At 44.4% G+C, this 17,260-nt stretch overlaps 2 protein-coding genes across 6 annotated transcripts in view; one reads left to right on the top strand and one right to left on the bottom strand.

The window, feature by feature from the left end:
• LOC118004206 (protein tyrosine phosphatase type IVA 1-like) overlaps positions 1 to 17,260 on the bottom strand; it is a 114,572-nt gene that overhangs the window by 6,984 nt on the left and 90,328 nt on the right. Inside the window, exons 3-4 of one of the 2 annotated variants that reach the window (XR_004677509.1) lie at positions 5,953 to 6,051; positions 4,272 to 4,391 (exon numbers count right to left, since the gene is read on the bottom strand). The gene's annotated coding sequence lies outside the window, so the exon portion shown is untranslated. Of the gene's footprint in view, positions 1 to 4,271; positions 4,392 to 5,952; positions 6,052 to 17,260 lie in introns of those variants that run through there. The other variant, XR_004677508.1, reaches the window with a different exon arrangement.
• The window catches only part of ME3 (malic enzyme 3), a 194,548-nt gene that overhangs the window by 102,440 nt on the left and 74,848 nt on the right, over positions 1 to 17,260 (top strand). The window lies entirely within an intron of this gene.

Genomic DNA, 17,260 nt, shown 5'->3' with positions numbered 1-17,260 from the left:
TCTTTCTAGACAAAGATGGTGCAGGAAATTTGAATTTGAGTAATAGGAGAACACACTTAGGTAAGGTGCTGGCTAGAATAATTAAGATAAATACGCAATTAAGTTATTCTGATTATCAGACTGGGAGGTAAAACCTCTACGGAGGCCGGTGGTTTAAGACTTCTATAAAAGTCCACTTACTACAAATTACAGCCTCCAACTTTCTTTCCCAAGATTCTGATTCACTGTGTCAGGAGTGGGGCCCAAGGATCTCCATTGTGAAATTTCCCACAGCTCATTGTCCCCCCCCAGGAAGTTTATTATGAAGTACACTGGCATCTTATGGACCCTATTTTCATAAACTCTGCTCTGGGTAAACACAGAGCATCAGAAATCAAGTTGGAGCAGACTCAGCTGTTCTCACCTGATGGGAAAACTTAGGGAAAATAAAGGCTCTTTCCTACTTAGTCCTAATTTAAAAACAAAACAATAATAAGCTACTTTAGTTAATATAGTGCACTTTCTTTTAACCTTACATTTTGCCAAATGCTTCATTAATTGACAGAAACCAGCAGTTTTCCCTTTGTCTGATGCCCTCACCCCGGGCCTGACTCCCACCTACCCTTTAAAACCCAGCCCTGATATCTTCATCTCTTGCCACCTCCTTTGTCACTCTCCTCCCTCCCTCACGGCAGAATGTTTTGCTCCTCCATCTGTGCACAGTGGCTTCTGCTAATACTCTGTTAATGAACTTATTACATTATTATTCAGTGGTTATTTACAGATCTGCTTTATCAGGCAGGGAGGTTATCAGACCATGTGTCTTAACTCATCTCTGTGTCTTTGTCCTTTCCCTTTCTGTCACTCCTGGCATGGCAGTTCCCTATATTGAATGAATGAATGCATATGAGCCCCATAAAGGCAGGAAATTTTGCCTGTTTTGTTAATTGAAATAAATATCCCAAGTGCCTACAACAGTGCTTGTTACATAGGGGGGTCTAATAAGTAATTGTTGAAATAGTTCATGAATGAGTGCTTCACCTCACACAAGCCAATAGAAAAGAAAGACTGGGGGACGCCTGGATGGCTCAGTTGTTAAGCATCTGCCTTCGGTTCAGGGTCCTGGGATCAAGCCCCGCATCAGGCTCCCTGCTCAGCGGGAAGCCTGCTTCTCCCTCTGCCTGCCACTCTCCCTGCTTGTGCACTCTCTTTCTCTCCCTCTCTGACAAAATCTGAAGGAAGGAAGGAAAAGAAAGAAAGGAAGAAAGGAAGGAAGACAGACAGACTGGACCTGCTATGTTTTTCAGCATAACAGTAAAAATTATTTATAGTGTCATCAATATTATCACAGTCTCCTGAACAGATGAAGATCCCCATTAGATATTTCTGTCATCTAATAGTTTGGGGTTTTATTGCAAGCATATAGCTCATACCTACATAAATCAGATCAAGTCAGCTTTTCTTAGCCTTACTCATTATATTCTTCTACTAATAGTAAGCCTGGGATGCAAAGGATTCCCTAGGCTAGTTTACATGGAATAATAGGAAAAATAGCTTCCATGTATTGAGCACTGACCAAATGTGCCAGGCATTGTACTTTTTTCTGTATAGTTTTTCTTTTAATTGTCATATATAACTTTATTAGAAACGTTTCATTATCCCTATTTTACAGATGAGGAAACTGAGGCTCAAAGGTAGTCATTTGTCAAGGTCACTGAGCTACTAACCAGAAGACTTGAGACTGGAGTCTATGTCTGTCTGAGCCTCTGCTCTTGAGCTTCACAGTAACACTGGTGTTTTGAGTTGAGGGGATCCAGCTGGGACTTACTTCTAACCAGAGAAGTATGCATCTTTCCCCAGTCATTTCAAAGTAAATACTTTCTTGTCCTTGAACATTCATGATCTTGATTTTTCTGAGACTTCTTCCTTTAAAGACATTTATGGTTGGGAGGCTACACTCGGTCAGTAGGACAAGTCAAGTCAGATGTCTCCCCACCCCCATCCCATTACTCCTGATGAGTGGCCCTTTCAGACATTTGGTTCCAGGCACTTAAACTTCTCTTACATGTGCTTCCAGGGGTCAGGGTCCCTGAGGTTTGTACAAATGTTTTCCCAGTGAACTTTTGTCCTCTTGAAAACTGCATTCTGTTCTCCTTTATTAAATTCCAGCTTTCATGACTAATATGCGCTGATAGCTCTAGAAATGTTTATATCATAAATGAAAGTGGGCAGAGTCTTCCGCTTACAAATTGCTTCAAGATAGGATGCAGATGCCTGCTCATAGAATTGTCTCGTAAATGCTAGCATAAAATGGATGCGAGCTTTTGCAATTTCAGCTCATCCTTGGCCTAGGGGCTGATGTGTTTCAGTGGATCTTGATGGGGTTCTGAGCTCCTAGGCCATTTCTCAAAGGCCACAGAAATGTTTGACTCAGTGGGAAAAACTTTGTGTGACTACTTCTCAAACCTGCTTTGGAAAAACAAACACATAGGATGTTTTTTGCCTCCCTATCTTGCACATACCTATAAACAAGCAGCCCACTGGCAGGGCCTCTGAGTCAGAGGAATAGCAATTTCAGACTCTCAGGTTTGATGATTATTTGCTTGGATAAATCAGAAGTTCATGTTAGAACAGAGTCATGTTCCAAAACACATACTGCCCAGAGACCCAGATTAACTAGCATGCTTCTAGACGGCAGGAAGATGTTTGTTTGTTTTGTAAAGTGGAGGCATGTGTGGGTCTGTGCCATGTTCACGACCATAAAAGAAAGTGAAGAGTGTTAAGTGTGACTTCTTAGGAAAAAGGGGCCCTGAAACCTCTGTGATTATTATTTTTGGAGGAGTAAATATTTCAGTAGAAAAAGAAACTCCTTTGTACCAACTCTGAGTTTTCTTGGCACATTTTAGTATTTTCAAGTAACAGCTGAAATCACATTAACCTTCCCTGTTCTAATTGGAAGCATCTGTGAATTGTAAAATTAGAATTTTTTGATTCTGCACTGATTTGCTATTTGGACAGGGGTGTCCGTTTCAGCTGAAATTTCCATCTATGGGATGGTTTTATTTTTCCCTCCTGATTATAAATTGTCTAGTCAGCCAATGATGTGATGGAGATACGAGGCACTCTTCATCAGCTTTTCCATGTATGCGTGCTTTTTAAATGAAAACCACACTTTCTTCTTCAGCTATTTGTACATCTTATCAGGATCCTTTTGGTTCAAAGAGAACCAGATGGAGAAGTTCCCCCAATCCTTGGAATGTGACTCGAACAATTTTCTCCTGCCAAAAAGCATTCATAATCAATGACACCCGAGCAATATCTGAGATTTGCAAATTCTGGGAAGAAAATATAGAAAAATAATTAGAAAGTTACTCCTGTTTTTTTCTGCTAATAGAAGCCTGTATCCTAAGGGGATTTGTGTTTTACAAATATCTCCTCAAACCAACGAGAGACCTGAGGGCACAGTGCCTTCTCGCCCACTTGCCTGTACTACTTAGGCTACTTGGCTCCGGGGTCCTACCTCGTCTCACCCAGCCTCAGTATTCTCATGTGTGAATGGGAACCACACCTGCCTCCCAGATCTGCGGCGATGAGTAAAGGCTGTAGCATCTGTAAAATGTGCCCAGTGGGAGTGTCTGAGTCCGTTCAGTCAGCTATCACAAAATACCACAGACTGGGTGGCTGTAAACCACAGAAACTTCTTTCTTTTCTTTTTTTTTTTTTTTTTAAAGATTTTATTTATTTATTTGAAAGAGAGAATGAGAGACAGAGCATGAGAGGGAAGAGGGTCAGAGGGAGAAGCAGACTCCCCACCGAGCAGGGAGCCCGATGTGGGACTCGATCCCGGGACTCCAGGATCATGACCTGAGCCGAAGGCAGTCGCCCAACCAACTGAGCCACCCAGGTGCCCCAGAAGAAACTTCTTTCTCATGGTGCTGGAGGCTGGAAGCGTGAGATCAGAGTGCTGGCCTAGCTGGGTGAGGGCTCTCCTGGGTGGCAGATTTCTCCTTATCCTCACATGGCAAAAGGAGCCCGGGAGGCTTCTCCAGGACCTCTTCTAAGACACTAATCCCTTTTCTGAGGGCTCCATCCTTATGACCTCATCACCTCCCAGAGGTCCCACCTCCTAATACCATACAATGGGCACTAGGATTTCAACATATGAATGTAGGGGAGGGGGGACACATTCCGAGCATAGCAGGAGCTAAATAAATTTTGGCTTTCTTTCTTTCCTACTTTCTACACACGGTGACGGAGGTAAAAATGATGAGTTACCTGAGGCCAAGGATCAGACTTGCCAGGAGGCAAGACCAGCCTGAGGTTGGTGGGTCTACCACTGTTAAAGCTTCATCTTTTGTCTGGGTTCAACACCATCTCTGCAGCCTGTGGCACGAGGATGCTGTCGACCTTTCCTGAAGGTTGAGAGAGCAAAAGACTGGGTGATTATAGCCACTTCACAGGTGCTCTGTGTCTTTCACCAGGTTAAAATTAATGACATCACAGAGAAAGGATTCAAAATGAAGGCACCAGAGAGATAAGCTTGACTTTACATAGTAGACACCCCACAAGTGTCTTTCAGTATTGAATTTAATAGACTGGACCTGCAGATCAGTACGTTTTTGAAAGTGAAAAGGAAAACAAATAATAATTGTGCCAAGACACAGGCAAACCAGAATATGTAGTCAACCTGTCTGTGAACTATGGTTCAAAATTCAGCATCTCTTGGAGGGGAGTTGATATTCATTCCTTTGGTAAATATTTGTTAGGTTCCAACTTAAGATTTACTTGAGAGACTACTTTGCCAGCAGCATTGTATTATTTTATTTAATGTGCACACAAACTCAGTAAGATGATTTAATTATTAAATTAATGATTAATTAGAGTTCCGTTTAAATAATAAGCAACTAATACTGAGGTTAAGTAATTTGCCAAAGTTGCCCAGCAAGTAAGGGTTGGTTAGAGCTGGGATTTGAACTGGGGTCTGTCTAGCTCCAAATCTGTGCTCTTGCTGCTATTCCATGGATTTCTTTCTTCCTCCTCCTCCTCCTTCTTCTTCTTCTCCTTTCTTATGCTATAAAAATTTATGAAAACTCCATCTTGGTTTTATCATGTGTTTTTATTACTCAGTTTCTCCTTTTGTACCTACTTGTTATGAACTACAGAATTGGTGTCACCAATTCATTGTCTTTTCTCATGTTTTTGCGTCCTTGCAGATAACAACTTGGAAAGTGCAGAGCTTGCTAGATTATGTTGTGGAATTCTAGATTTTTAGAGGTTATCTCATCTACCTTCTACATTTTTCAGAGGGGGAAACAGACTCAGAGAGGTCTGGTAATTTCCTCAAATTCACAAAGCTAGATAGAGTAGTGGAAACACTAGCACCCTTGTCCTGGCCGCTCCAGTCCCACCTTCAGGGAAGGAGAAAAAGGAAGAGATCATCTTTTTGGAAATCCCTTTCTGAAGGGGATAAAGTGTCCATAGGGCTGTATTAGGGGACCCGTGGAAATCAGTGGAAATGGTGGATTTGGTCTCTGCCCTTCTGAGGCTTCAAGTCTGCTTGGGGAAAATCATCCCACAGCAGCAAGAGGGAGGAGAATGGGGCAGTGGAACCAAAGGGCCCTAGACTGGGGGCTCCAGGCCCAGCCGTGCAGCTCTCTCTCAGCTCCCTCTCTCAGCCATCCTAGGCCTGCTTGTTCTGTGGTTCTTCCCATCTTCTAGCAATGTCTCAGTTATACCCCAGTGTACTTTTTTTTCCTGGTCTGCCTCCATCAGAAAACCCCACTGGATCAGAGGTAAGGTCTCATCCATCCTTGTTTCCCATGTGCCCAGCACAATGAGTGGTGAAAAGCAGAATGCATGGAGCCTGTGAAGGGGCAAGGCAGTTGTTAACCTCCAGCACAAGAGATCCAGGAAGCCCAGCCCACTCCGAGGTCCCCCTGAAGGAGTCACAGGGACAGGTGTCTCGGTCCTCACCTTTATGCCTAACTCCAAGGACAGGAACACTCCACATCACTTGTCATCTGGGAGGATCAGGAGGAAAGGGGGCCTCCACGGGGCTTTGTAACATCCCACCTAGAGGGAGACAGAATGCAAACAGGATGTGCTGTTCAAGGTATAGGAAATTAGCTAGGGTTGGTCAGTGGGTTAAAATAATCAAAATGTTCCTCAAGATAGAAAATAAAAACAAAGAAGGATCGTGAGCAGCCTACCATGAACTGATCCCTTACTTCAGCCACACTCCCTGAGGACAATTGACAGAAGCAGGGAAGAATATGATTTTTGAGTTCCTCCCAGGCAGGGCCAGCTTCCTCACCTTGGCCTCAGGCTGGGCTGCTGCTGGGCTGCAGAGGCCTGAGGACTTCTCAGACCTACCTCTGCCGCTGTGCTGCTGGACCCTACCTGTAGCTTCTTGCTCTATTTCAGAGGATGGCTTTCCTTCCTGCCCAAAACGTGTCTGTCCTGGCAAAAACTGGTGGTTTCGTGGCAACAAGGAGCCTTTGTTCCAGAGGTGAACGTGTCCGCCCCTCCTCCTGAGCCCGGCCTTGGTGGTTTGCCTCATGTCACGAGCCCTTTTTAATTAAGTCCTCCTTTTGTGGTGGACTCGGTGCCAAGAAACCTAAATGAATGTTGTCTATTGGAGTGGACTTTGCTAGGCCCCCCCCACCCCGTTCTATTTTAGGAAACTTCTGAGGGTCACTCCTCTGCAGGCAGAGATAAGGGTTAAGAGTCTTTTTCTCAAGAAATAACATTCTCCTAAGTGAACGTTATCTTGGCTTTTCTTTCTCTTCTGTCTCACTGAATTCTAACATTCCAGAGGATTTTTCTGGTTCCTGATGGAAACTGGAGATAGTGATGTAATTGACAGGCCTTTGTTGGATGGAGGAAACTTCACCTGCACTTGCCCTTGCAGCATGCCAACAGACTCGAGCTCTCAGGGCTGTCCAGGGAAGGAGTCTTGGTCGCCACCGCTTGTGGCTCCTGCGCGGAAGCTGGCGTGTCGGTACATTCGCTTCCTAAAGCTGCTGTAATAAAATAGCACCAACGGGGGCCTTAGAACAACAGGAATTTCTTGTCTCACAGTTCTGGAGGCCAGAAGTGTGAAATAAAGGTGTCGACAGAGCTGTGCATGCTCTGAAATCTGTAGGGGAGGCTCTTCCATCTCCCGTTGTTTGCCAGCGACCCTTGACATCCCTCGGCTCATAGATGCATCAGTGCGGTCTCCCCTTGATCACCCGGGTCATTTTCTCCTTGGGTGTCCCACCTCTTGTTATGAGGACACTAGTCACGTTGGATCAGGGTCCTCCTGTGACCTCAACTTAATGATGGCTGCCAGCACCCTATTTCCAAATAAGGTCACAAGTACCGTGGCTTAGGATTTCCATATATCTTGTGGGGGAAACACAAGTCAACCTATAACTATTGGCTTGGAGTTTTTCTCACCTGGAAAATACCTGGCTATATTCTCAGCTTTTAGCCTAAGTCATCAATATCAGCTGCCACTGACAGAGTACTTCTCACAGGCCAAGCACTCTGCAGTTCACCTTTACAAATTACTTCATTTAATCCTCACAGAAGGACTTTGAGGCAGGTATTACTATCTGCCCCGTTTATAACTGAGAAAATAAAGGCCGAGAGCTGCCTCATTCCGGCATCCACATTCTGAGCCACTCAGCATACCCAACTGTCTTGCTTTTGGGGTACCTATTGGGTGCCTGGTGCTGTGCTAGGCCTGGGGCGGGGGTGGGGGGGGGGGGATAGCAGTGAGTGAGACAGATGTTGTCCTGACCACAGAGAACATTCAGTCCAGTGAAAGGAGATACACATTAAAGACATGATTTCCTAAATGACAGGTACTAACTCGCCCTGCCATAGCGCCGTTTCCAGACAGGAATTTTCTCTGCTGTCACTGTCCGAGATCCATTGTAGGAACAGGACTGCTGAGACCAAGAGCACTGAGAAGTCCCGAAGAGCAGGAGGGCCCTCACCTCTGCTCAACCAGAGCTCCGACATTTTGTCTTACCTCATGGGCATCTCGGAGAGGTTTTGTTGAACGAATGTACCCTGACTGGGTTATACTGCAGAACAAACAACCCTAAAAATCTCAACCCTTAAAGCAAACCGTATTCTGTGCTGCTGCATCATGTCCGTTGTGGGTCAGCTGGGACTTGTTCTTTCTGTCTTCCTCCCTCCGGGACCGGGCTCCTGAAGTGGTCTCATCTGGAACCGTACAGGTTGGCGTGGTGAGGAGAAAGAGAAGATAGTGACTCACACCCTGGCCCTGAAACATTTGCACCCCAAGGTGTCATGTAAACTCTGTTGCAGGGTGAACAGCCTGTCACAAATACGCCTATCAGGCCACATGCTGTAAGTACAGGAAAGAGAGCTGGTGTTCAATGCGGTTTTGTTATGCATCAATCCATTCCCTTCCCCATCTGCACATTTATCCTAAAGCTCCATGCAGGAGGGGGTCGCCCCGCTTCTCTGGCCACTCCTTCTTAGCTCGGCCAGTGGGTCCTGCTGTCCTGGCATCAGCTAAGAGAAAATCTGGGTTCTGTTTCTAGAAACTGAAGTCAGAAAGTCCAAATTGGTGAAGGTCATAAATCAGGGGGACAGTGATCAATGTTCACCAACTGTTCTCAGCAGGGGTCCCCCTTAAACAGCAAACCTCCCAAGTCCATGTATAATACAATGTTATGTATAGATATTTTATTTACTCATAACTTTTCAAGAATAGGCTGCATGTTATGTAGAGCAGGGCATGTATTCAGATAAGCCCCGGATTCCAGAGGTTGGCAGCTGGCCATATTCACTATAGGTATTTTTTCTTCCCTCAAGTTCCAAAATTGTTTCCTTGAAGTAAATAGGAAAAACTTGGGGGAAGTCATCAATAGCCAAAGTTATTTCTGTTTTTTTCCTGTTCCACTGAATGACTATTAGCAGCGAGAGAGTCCCCGGAGTGCCTCTGTCCTAGTGCCTCTGTCTTTGCCCCACCAGGCATGGTGAAGGACACTCCGTTCCAACTACTCAGAGGAGTCATTAGCCTTTATGAATGTTCGGGTTACATTAGCTCACCACAGGATGTTCAGTGCCTTGGGATCCCCCAGGGCAGCCTATAACTCACTCAAAAGCTGGAAATGCCTCTGCGTCTCAGCCCAAGGCTTCCTGGAGCTTCCCACCTTCCTGCCTCCTGTCATGCCTCGGAGCAGGATGATAACATCACACCAGCTGTCAAAGGCAATGATTTACAGGGCATCACTCATTTCGGGGGGTTCTGGCTCCTTCTCAAGGAAAGAAGATTGAAGGAGACCCAGCTGTGGACTCAGACAGCTCCTTGACACCTAAGTGATGGCCCCATTCATCCATCAAGGACCACCAGGAAACCAGAGAGACTGGCCTGCTCCTGGAGAGCTTCACATTAGCCCCCTCTCAGACGCTCCCTGCTGGACAGTCAGACGATCACCAAGATTCACATGTCCATAGGGCTTTCCAGTGTGCAGAGTTTTTGTGAACTTGCCTTGTTTCATCCTCAGTCACTCTATTATGGAGAAGCCATTGTTCCCATTTCAGTGAAGAGGAAACTAAGGCACAGAGAGTTGAAGTGACTTGCCCCAAATAACACACTAAAGGAGCCACATTTCTGGGATCCATGATACCTGTGCTTTGATCTCACCTCCACTTTCACATCTGTAGTTCTTAATTTCCTCTGTGGAATGGTGGTGGTGCCCATCTGATAGTCTTGCATGAGAATTAAGGTCACATACATAAAGAGCCTAACAGGGTTCCTGGAATAGAGATATTCAAAAAAGCCTACTGGATAGATGGATGGATGGATGGATGGATGGATGGATGGATGGATGGATGGACAGATAAGTGAATGAGTGAACGAATGGTAAATGAGCGAGTGAATGAATGAATATTGCCCATTTGTGCCCTGATTTTCCTTTCAGTTTACCCTTGATATCAATCTCATTGAATACTAACTCTTGCAGGGAACATGGAAAACTTTTAGTCCCGACTGTATCACCACAGTGTTTTGCCCTCACTCAGTGACCCACATAATGAAAGATTTTCCACCAAACTTTATGACTGTCTTCCTGTTTCACCAAATACACATATAATCGCCAATTGTGGCTCCTCACAAACATGCACACTGACTTGGAATAATTCTAGTTAAAATATAAATTCATAATTAGCTACTAACATCCACTGAGCATTTACTATGAGCCAGGTGCTTCACTGGCATTTTGCCAGCATTTGAACCCAGGCAGTGTGACTCCTGAGTCTGGACTCAACCACTACACTAGCCCAGGAACACTAAGAGCTGTCTGTTGTTCAGGGCTTACTATATGCCAGCAGATACTATAATAAACTCTTTTAAATGCACATTGTCTTCCTTAGTCCTTATAGCAAAGGTATGAAGCAGCTGGTATCATGTGCTCATGTTACAAATGAGGAACTGAAGCTTGAGGAAGGGGAGTAACTTGTCCATAGGCCACATAGCTGGTGGGTAGCAGAGGCAGGCTTTGAACCCAGGTAGCAGAGGCAGGCTTTGAACCAATAATAAATATAGTTGTAAAGCTATATTTATTATTATATTTAACCCCTAGTTTGTGCCACCTTCCATCTGCCATTTCCCTAAAACCTCACTTGAGTCGCTTGCAGCCCCATCATTTTCAGTGCTTTGGATTATTGGAAGTTAGGTGAAAATCCGCATTCCAGCCTCAGGACTCCTGAGGGTCTGAGATTTCCAGATGAGACTAAGCAGGTATAGGTTGGAGCACCTCCCGTGGCACTTACGTATTCTTCCAGAAGTCACTAAGAAGGAATGCAGAGGAGTGACTGCATTTCTCACTTGATCAGAACCTCAGGGAAACAGAGATAACAACCAACCCCATCATCAGGTACTGCTAGGCAAGATAGTGTCCCCCGAGTGGAAGTGACTGAAGCTGCAAACAGGTTGCTGAGGCATTGAAGAGTTTTCTTCCCTGGTGATGTCTTCTTTCTGAGCCAGTCTAGAAGCAGTTCTGCCTGGAAATGAGTGGATGGGCAAGAGACCCCACAGGGTCCTGCTGGAACCTGCAATCTATTTGTTTATCATCAGAATCCCTCACTCTGCACATTTTACTTCCTCACCAACATGCATCAAAGAAAAATGTTCCATTACTGGCCCCAAGGAGCATCTCTGGTACATTTCACTCTATACCTCTAGCTGTTTGTGGGAACAGGAAGTCTGAGTCTATGGAGAGAGCCCTGGACTCGGGACCTGGGCTCAACCAGGTTCTGCTGCTTATGATCTGTGTGACCTTGAACAAATCACTTTACCTCTGGATGTCAGTGTCCTCTTTTATAAATTGAGGTCTTTGAACTAGATATTTCAAAATCGCCATCCAGTCAATCCATTTGGGATCATTTGTAGCTACAATTATGATAATAGATGGAAAAGCACTTTGAGAAGTGATTAAAAGCTCTTAATACATTTCGAAAGGTGTTATTTTTGCGGCATGGTCTCTGCCAAGCATAAAATTATATATGCCAAAAAAATAAGAGAGTAAAAAGGTCTGTTGAAATTTTAGTAGCTCAAATTTAAATGTAAAAGCCTTCATTTTAAGTGTCCCTTCTCCCTCTCCTTATCTTCAACAAAGAGGAACTATTTTAATGTATCAAAGAATTTCTGTAATTATAGTTTTCCTGTGTTTAGAATTAATCATGTAAGAGCTTTGCTAAGATCTAGAATAGGGATCATACCCCTTAGTAGTGAGCTTTTTGTTAAGAACTAAGCCTCAATCTTGTCAGGGGAATGTTGAGAACCAGAGTTGTTTGGGTGAGGGACATTTCCAGAACAGGACCAAGTTACGAGCTTCAAGAGGCCAAGGAATGCGTCACTGCGATTAATTAATTAATGCGTCACTGGGGTAAATGACTTCCCCAAGGTCACTCGGTGAGTCATCAGTGAGCCTGGGGCTGGGACGCAGTTCTTCCAGCTTGAAGAATTGGCATCCTGTTGGCATTATTGTTCCATGTGACTAGCTCTGGACAACCTCGGTGGGAAATCACTTATGGACATTAGAATCGCAGCTGTGGGAAAGTAATAACTGGCATAAATACACCCCTAACAGAAGACCTCCTCAGGCCAGGCCTCAGAGCAGTGGCTGGTTTGAGTGGAGGAGAAGGTGGTTCTTTAAAAGTTCCAGGCTTATAGGCTCACCTTGACCCATTTATCTTACTGCCACCAAGGCAAGTACCTCTGTTTAAATTTCAGGAAGCCGGAAGCCGTGTGTGGCTGCTTTTCTCATCTAGGGCAGTCCTTGAAGTTCATTATTACCAACATAGTACGATCTCCCAAACTCAAATTTCCTAGAGATGATTCTTATAAACAAGTTCCAAGAAGCCAATCCAGTGCTTTGTTTTCATCTTGATCGATACAAATGGCACAGTAAATGCCTGGAACTTGCTCTCAAACCTTATGAATAAGTTAATTCAAACACCCACATTGACCTCCACTAGTATGATGGAAAGAGCCCTGCATCCCCCAAGTCTTAGGCTCTGGAGTTTTTTCTTCCCTGGCCTGTCCACCACCTTCATATGTGCATTTCCCTGGTCTAAGCCTCAGGGCACAGCCTAACCCAGGCCAGCCCCACCCAGCCTAGACGATCCCTTGAGCATTTACAACACAGCACACATGACAGTTTCCCTCACTCAAACTTTATTCAACACCTTTCATGCTCATCCCTCAGTCTTCAGCCATCATCAAGTTCACGTGCTCACTTCTGCACTTATTCAAAAAGTAGGTATTGAGGGGCGCCTGGGTGGCTCAGTTGGTTAAGTGTCTGCCTTTGGCTCAGGTCATGATCCCAGAGTCCTGGGATAGAGCCCTGCATCAGGCTCCCTGCTTAGCGGGGAGCCTACTTCTCTTTTTCCTCTGCAGCTCCCGCTGCTAATGCCCTCTCGTGCTCTCTTTCTGTCAAATAAATAAATAAAATCTTTAAAAAGGAAGAAGAGGGTAGAATTGAAAGACCTGGCATTGGGTTATATTAAAGGGGAGAGGACCGATTCCAGAGCTTTGGGATTGTTAAACTAGATGTATGTCCTAGATGTCCTAGTATGGAGTGGGTTACAGTGATAACATTCACTGAGAAAAAGAGGAAGGGAAGAGAATCAGGTTTGTCTTGGGTCTTTGTTTTGTCTTGTCTTTTAGTCATAGTGGTGGAAGATTAGGATCAGAGACTTGGTTTTGGACCTGTTGTGTTTCACGTGCCGTTGAGACATGCAAAGGGAGATGTCAGGTAAATTGAGAACAATGGCTCTCAAACTAGCTGTGACATTGCCTCCCAGGAGACATTTACCAGTAGCCCCGACGTCTGGAGATATTTTTGGTTGTCACAAAAATGGGGTGCTATTGGCATAGTAGGTAGAGACCAGCGATACTGCCAAACATCCTACAATGCAGAGGTCCTCACTTCCCACAGCAAAAAAGTAATCAACCGGATGTCAGGAGAACCAAAGGTGAGAAACTCTGGTCTGCAGATCTTTGAGAGTTACTGGCCCAAAGCCTGGGACACTGATGAGATCACAGAGAGAAAGAATAAGACTAAGAAGGAAAGTGGAGTAAGTACAAGTTTTTGAGGAACTGTAACACCTAATAGCTGGATGACCCTGCGTGAAAGACTAAGAACTTCAAGCAGCCAGCGGGAAGAGGAAAACTCAGAGCAGAGTCATGGAGGCCAAAGGTGGGGGGGGGGGGGGGGAGTAGGTAAAAGTGTCAGATGCTACTGACAAGCCAAAGGCAGTGAAGACTAAAGGTCCCGACTGTATTTGGGCCGTGGCAGTCATCATGTGGTAGGGGCTTCACAAGCACCACTTTGGCAGCGTGACTGTGAGGGAAGACGTCCTGCTGTGGGAGTCGAGAACTGGAGGCAGCTGGTGTAGACAGCACTTTTAAGAAGTTTGGCTATGGAAGGGAGGAGACAGAAGGAACAGTATTGGCAAGGAATGTGGAAACCAAGAATAATTTGTGGTTCTGTGGTGGTTTTTGTTGGTTTATTTTGTTTAAATTTTTTTATTATGGAAAATGTCTAACATGCATAAAGTAAGCAGAGTATTATAAAGGACCTCTGTGTAAAACCCTGTCTCTCCCCATCAGCTGTAGCTGAAACTTCTGTTGAGTTTTTGCAGCTCCCAGGTGCCGCCGCTTTGCCAGGCCCTCGGTGTGCACAGGTGATGGTGGGCAGGTAAATAACGTGGGCAGCTTTTATACACAGATGGGGAGTTCCTTCTTTCCGTGGCTCCTTCCCTTCCAGAATGCCCCCTTTCACTTCCTAGCTGTTCTTTCAGCCCCTCAAGCCAGTAAGCCTTTGGCTCCCGGCTGCCCTAAGTTGCTGGCAGATGAGACTCCCCTCAAAGAGCTGCAAGTTCTTAAATCTCGAGAGGTATCATTCCTGCTTTCAGAGGTAAATGCCCCTTCAGTTTCTGCCTACTTTTGGCCAACCTCCATTGCCTTAAAATATATGTGTATTTTATACACTCTAAGAGTTGTAACAATAATATAATCATTTTTTAAAATAACAGTTCAGTTGAGGTAAGATGGCGGAGGAGTAGGGGATCCTGTTTTGTCTGGTCCCTGGAATTCAGCTAGTTACCAAATCATTCTGAAAACCTGCAAAATCAACCAGAGCTCTGAGAAAAGAATTGCTACCATTCTACAGATAGAAAAGCGACCACTTTCTGCACGGTAGGAGGTGGGGAGAAGTGAGTCTGAGGGGATATATGGGAAGATAAGCCGCAGGGTGTGGGAGGGAGCCTCCATAAGCTGGTGCAGAGCACAAAATCGGAACTTTGAGAAGTCTGCTCTGGTGAGGGATGTTTCTGCCTGAAAGGTGCTCTGGAGGCGAAGAGGGCTGGAATCCCAGGTGGGAGAGTGTGGTCTCAGGATCCCCAGGGTCACAGAAAGAACAGGGGGCCTGAGTGCGGCAGAGCTCCCAGGCACTGGAGTGGGGAAGCTGGCTGCAAACAGGGAGACCAGGCACCAGCTTTCGGCTAGGTGTTTCCAGAAATTGTGAACCTCGGCACTGTCGGGTGACCGCTCTCTGAGCAGGGGCCCAGCAAGAGGCAGAACCTGGTGAGAGCCCTCTCCCTCCCGCAGGGTGCGTGCCACCAGAGTCTATAAAGTTTGGAGACTCGAAACCGGGTTGCATGTCTGAGATAAAAAAAAGCTTGGTCACAGGCTGGGTGAGCACAGAGAGCAGGTGGAAACCAGGGAGGTAAGAGTGATGGATTGCTTTTTCCTGAGGGCTCTGAGGAGTGGGGGGTGTGAAATTTCAGGTTCGGGGCTAGAGAGCAGGGTGCCGCCATTTTCACCCCCCTACCAGCTCTGGAGCAGCTGACACTGAGCCGGGCGGGGCCAGGGCGGTGTGATTCTGCTGGGAAAGGACACCTGAGAATCAGAGCCACGGGCCCTCCCCCAGAGGAGTGGCGGGACCTTCCAGCTAATACCAAGGTTACCGATCACACAGAACTGCAAAACTCCAGCCCGGGGAAAGAAGAATGTAGCATTCGTGGTTTTTTCTTATTATTCGTTAGTCCTTCGGTTTTATATTTTATTACCCTTTTCAGCTATTTTTCTACTGTATCAATTTTTAAGTCTTTAAATTTTCATTTTTTCACTTACAGTTTATATTTTTTTCACTTTTGATTTCCTTTTCATTCTATTCAACTCTATTTGTGTGTATATATATAAGCTTTTCTTTCTTATTTTGGGATCTAGTTTCCTCTAACAGACCAAAATACATCCAGGATCTAGTTTATTGTTCTGTTCAACTTCTTGTCTAACTTTATTCCCATTTTTTTCTCCTTTTCATTTCTGTTTGGTTTCTGTTCTCTTCTGATTAGTGTAGTATATATTTTTCTGGTAGAGTTCTTATTCTTTAGTCCTTCAGTTTTATATTTTATTATCCTTTTCAGCTATTTTCTTATCAATTACTTTTTAAGTCTTTTTTAATTTTCCATTTTTCACTTACAGTTTATATATATTTTTCATTTTTGGCTTCCTTTCATTGTATTCTTTCTTGCCTATTTTGAGATCTAGTTTCTTCTAACAAACAGACCAAAATACACTCAGACTCCAGTTTATTGCTCTTGTTCTGTTCTACTTGTTTGATTTTTATTCTCTTTTTTTTCCTTTTCTTTTTGGTTTCTGTTCTCTTCTGACCTGTGTAGTATATATTTTTCTGGTGTTGTTGTTGCCATATTAGTATTTTCCCTCTTTCATCTGTTCTTTTCTGGACATAATGACAAGACGGAAGAACTCACCCCAGAAAAAGAGAACAAGAGGCAGTACTCACAGCCAGGGATCTAATAAATATGGATATAAGTAAGATGTCAGAACTGGAATTCAAAACAATGATTATAAAGATACTAGGTGGCCTTGAAAAAAGCATAGAAGACACTAGAGAATCCCTTCCTGGAGAAATAAATGAACTAAAATCTAATCGAAATCAAAAAGGCTATTTCTGAGATGCAATCAAAAATGGAGGCTCTAACTGCTGGGATAAACAAGGCAGAAGAGAGAGTCGGTGATACAGAAGACAAAATGATGGAAAATAAGGAAGCTGAGGAAAAGAGAGATAAACATGATCCTCTCACTTGATGCAGAAAAAGCATTTGACAAACGACAGCATTCTTTCTTGATTAAAAGTCTCCACAGTGTAGGGTAGAGGGAACATACCTCAGTATCATAAAAGCCATATACAAAAAGCCAACCCCAAATATCATTTTCAATGGAGAAAACCTGAAGGCTTTTCACCTAAGGTCAGGAACACAACAGGCATGTCCACTCTCACCACTGTTGTTCAACATAGTACTAGAAATCCTAGCCTCAGCAATCAGACAACAAAAAGAAATCAAAGGCATCTGAATCAGCAAAGAAGTCAAACTCTCACTCTTTGCAGATGACATGATACTCTATATGGAAAACCAAAAGACTCCACCCAAAAATTGCTGGATCTCATACAGGAATTCAGCGAAGTGGCAGGATATAAAATCAAAGCACAGCAGTCAGTTGCATTTCTATACACTAACAATGAAGCAGAAGAAAGAAATCAAGGGCTCAATCCCATTTACAATTGCACCCCAAACCATAAGATACCTAGAAATAAACCTAACCAAAGAAGTAAAGGTACTCTGAAAACCATAGGACACTTATGAAAGAAATTGAGGAAGACACAAAGAAATGGAAAAATGTTCCATGCTCATGGATTGGAAGAACAAATATTGTTAAAATGTCTAT

This window comes from Mirounga leonina, unplaced genomic scaffold (assembly GCF_011800145.1).
Source record: "Mirounga leonina isolate KUSES-001 unplaced genomic scaffold, KU_Mleo_1.0 Mir_92, whole genome shotgun sequence".
NCBI classification, from domain to species: domain Eukaryota; kingdom Metazoa; phylum Chordata; class Mammalia; order Carnivora; family Phocidae; genus Mirounga; species Mirounga leonina.
This window is presented reverse-complemented; position numbering and strand designations above follow the sequence as displayed.